The sequence below is a fragment of the Cherax quadricarinatus genome, unplaced genomic scaffold (assembly GCF_038502225.1).
Source record: "Cherax quadricarinatus isolate ZL_2023a unplaced genomic scaffold, ASM3850222v1 Contig5126, whole genome shotgun sequence".
Taxonomy (NCBI): domain Eukaryota; kingdom Metazoa; phylum Arthropoda; class Malacostraca; order Decapoda; family Parastacidae; genus Cherax; species Cherax quadricarinatus.
The window spans coordinates 18,592-22,628 of NW_027200152.1; the positions used below are offsets into that span (position 1 = coordinate 18,592).

A 4,037-nucleotide genomic window follows, 5' to 3' on the forward strand; every position below is an offset into this window, starting at 1 on the left:
GGATTCAAGACCACTGGTTAGCTAGACTTTAGTTGTGAATATGGAAAGTATAGTGCCTGCACTCTGAAGGATGTGTGGGGATGTTACAGTTCAGAGGGTCATTCAAAGTTAAGATATCTACCTGGAGAGAGTTCCGGGGGTCAACGCCCCCGTCTGTGACCAGGCCTATCTGGGCATTTCTGTCAAAAAAGGTAATAAATAAGGTATGGTGAATGTGATTACTTCTTTGAATTCTCTTCCTTTAGTAGGAAACAGGTACTGAGTGATGATGAACGTATTTCCTAATTTGTGTCACCCTTACTTTAGTGGAAAATTCTCTTGCAGTTGTGCCATACTGGTCTTACAGGTTCCTCTTCCTATTTTCAATATATATACAATACGGTCACAGTAAACAGGTAATATCACAATATGCAAAATAACTACTGTCAAAAAAATGTGATTTCTCTCATTATCAAGGAATAATGATGTGAAAAATAAAAAACACTCTTGGAATATCACTAATTTTTCACTGTGGTTATTGTGCATTTTATCAGATAAATGTATATTTAAGTTAATGCTGGTATACACTACTTGTGCGGAAGCACTGACGTATAAAGCTGGTGCTGAAGTTACGGAAATTTAATGATGTATCATATTATGAATATACAATCACTGAAACATGCAAGATTTCAGGTATGTCTTGCTACTTCTACTTACACTACACATACATGTACAAGCATATATATATACACATCCTCTGAATTTTTATTCTTGTTTATTTCGTCTTATCTCCATGGGAAAGTGGAATAGAATTCTTCCTCTGTAAGCCATGCGTGTTGTAAGAGGCGACTAAAATGCCGGAAGCAAGGGGCTAGTAACCTCTTCTCCTGTATATATTACTAAATGTAAAAGGAGAAACTTTCGTTTTTCCTTTTGGGCCACCCCGCCTCGGTGGGATACGGCCGGTGTGTTGAAAGAAAGAAAGATAATCATTTAAGTTTCTTTTCACCCTTCTAATCAGACTAGAGTATTTTTTTTTTTTTTATTATCACAATGGCCGATTCCCACCAAGGCAGGGTGGCCCGAAAAAGAAAAACTTTCACCATCATTCACTCCATTACTGTCTTGCCAGAAGGGTGCTTTAAACTGCAACATTAACACCCCTCCAGAGTGCAGGCACTGTACTTCCCATCTCCAGGACTCAAGTCCGGCCTGCCGGTTTCCCTGAATCCCTTCATAAATGTTACTTTGCTCACACTCCAACAGCACGTCAAGTATTAAAAACCATTTGTCTCCATTCACTCCTATCAAACATGCTTACTAGAGTATTTGTGGTACTGAATATACGCAATGTAAAGAATTTTGTCAAGCTGACAACCTCTCGTTTGTGCCTAGCAATTTATATTAAAATGGCAACGTGCTTTATATTCTATCTCATGATGAATTAAGATTACCTTATTTCATATTTTTATGTATATCTGTGTAAATTAGGTACTGTATATTAAAAAAATGTCATCTGTTAGAATGGTCTCAGTCTTAGAGTTTACTGCTGCAATGATTTAGTATTTTTTGTAAAAATAGTATTTGTGACAAAGAATGTTGTCAGTCACCTTGAAATATTAAATGCTGGTAGTGCGTCCTGCTGCCACACCAATCATTGCATGTCAATTTTATATCTCAGCAATTAAAATGTATAAATATACATTTTCTTATGCCAGTAGGACATTTTTCTAAAAGTCAGTATGTAGGCTGGTAGACAGCAACCATCCAGAGAGGTATTACTGGTATTAGGTTGGTAGACAGCAACCATCCAAACAGGTATTACTGCTATTAGGTTGGTAGACAGCAACCATCCAAAGAGGTATTACTGCTATTAGGTTGGTAGACAGCAACCATCCAGAGAGGTATTACTGGTATTAGGTTGGTAGACAGCAACCATCCAAAGAGGTATTACTGCTATTAGGTTGGTAGACAGCAACCATCCAGAGGTATTACTGCTATTAGGTTGGTAGACAGCAACCATCCAGAGAGGTATTACTGGTATTAGGTTGGTAGACAGCAACCATCCAGAGAAGTATTACTGCTATTAGGTTGGTAGACAGCAACCATCCACAGAGGTATTACTGGTATTAGGTTGGTAGACAGCAACCATCCAGAGAAGTATTACTGCTATTAGGTTGGTAGACAGCAACCATCCACAGAGGTATTACTGGTATTAGGTTGGTAGACAGCAACCATCCAGAGAAGTATTACTGCTATTAGGTTGGTAGACAGCAACCATCCAGAGAGGTATTACTGGTATTAGGTTGGTAGACAGCAACCATCCAGAGAAGTATTACTGCTATTAGGTTGGTAGACAGCAACCATCCACAGAGGTATTACTGGTATTAGGTTGGTAGACAGCAACCATCCAGAGAGGTGTTACACAGCTTGGTATAAAAACTGCCCAGAGAGGAACAAAAATGCTTCCAATGGATGAATAGGATATTAGACTATATCTTGGGACAGAAAAGAGGAATTTACAGGCATATCAAAACAGACTATGTTCCTATTAAGAGAGAAAATGAGGGAGGTGAAATTAAACCTGTGGGAGAATCCAGAACAAATAGATCTGAAGAACTGACAGATGAGTAGGTAATGTGTACAATATATAGTACTAACACCCAGTACAGAACTGTAACTTTCAAACCTTGTTCTGACCCTCGAAAACTATGGTAGTGTTATACATGAAAGAATAAGGATTTATTGGTAAAAGAGTCAGGGGTCGGCTTGTACACCAAGTCATGCTATGCTGCAGCATATTAAAAATGCATGGATCTGAAATTTTATATTTCAAGAGTTTTATCAAATATGTATTTTCTTAATGTAAATGTAAGGTGTCAAGAGAAAAATTATGATAAAGAATACTGATATTAAAGTATTCACTTATGTAGTTTGCAGTAATAAAGTATTGTTAAGCACAAAAGAAAGCCATTTGCTAGGTTGGGTGCATTGGCTTAAGCCGGTAGGAGACTTGGACCTGCCTCACATGGGCCAGTAGGCCTGCTGCAGTGTTGATATATTGGTTACATTTGAGGCAAGTATTGCAAAGCATACATCATGGCCGTGCCTTATAGCACTTCACAACCGAGCTGTCACTGTGTCAGCCTCTCTACCTACATGTATCTGCATTTATGACTGTCTTCTCTAAAACAAAATGATTTATATTGTTCTGAAATTTACTCATGTCTTTCTTTCCTCAAAAAACAACCTTGTGACTGTTGTAAATAATGTACCACCATTGTAGACTCTGCTATGAACTGGCATTTTATAAACTAATTTGAAATTACGTAGTTTCGTCTTTCCTAATCTTCATTATTAACATATTTTCCGGCATATAAGATGCACGACATAACAATCATAATGGTAAATCAGTAATCATATTCAAGGGATAATGATCCTAATACTCTATGCTAAAGTGTAACAAGATGCAGACTGATTTCCCAAGACTTTGTGGGGAAAAAGGCGCACCTTATACGCCACTAAATACGGAGTGTTAAATAACAAGCACTAAACCAAAATAATGTGGCTGGTACAACACACAAATTGGTGATGAAAATCTAAAGTGATGTCTCAAGCTGACCTCTTAAGTTATTAACAGGCATGAGCAAATCCATGGTCGGGTCAGGTCAAGTCACTCTGAAGAGCACTTGTCAATATTTTAAGAAAAGTATCAACAGAAACAAAACTGGAACTAAGATTCATGTGTATAAGAGCATCTCTGTGAAGACTAGAATAGATAGTTTTGGCAGAGGACTACTTTCTAACAGCTAAGGTGTCTTAATAGTATAATAATAATAATTCTCCATGGGGGAAAATGGAAAAGAATTCTTCCTCCATAAGCCGTGTGTTTTAAGAGGCAACTAAAATGTCGGGATCAACAAGCTAGTAACCCCTTGTCCTGTATACATTACTATATTTAAAAGGAAAATAATTTCATTTTTCTTTTTGGGTCACCCTGCCTTGGTGGGATACGGCCAGTTTGTTGAAAGAAGAAGAATAAATTTTTGATGTAATGC

At 37.6% G+C, this 4,037-nt stretch overlaps 1 long non-coding RNA gene across 1 annotated transcript; it reads left to right on the forward strand.

The window, feature by feature from the left end:
• The first annotated feature begins 1,094 nt into the window (after positions 1–1,094).
• Positions 1,095–3,304, forward strand: LOC138852215 (uncharacterized). The gene is made up of 2 exons (XR_011391604.1): positions 1,095–1,926; positions 1,968–3,304. It is a non-coding gene; the product is annotated as an uncharacterized lncRNA (long non-coding RNA).
• The last annotated feature ends 733 nt before the right edge of the window (positions 3,305–4,037 follow it).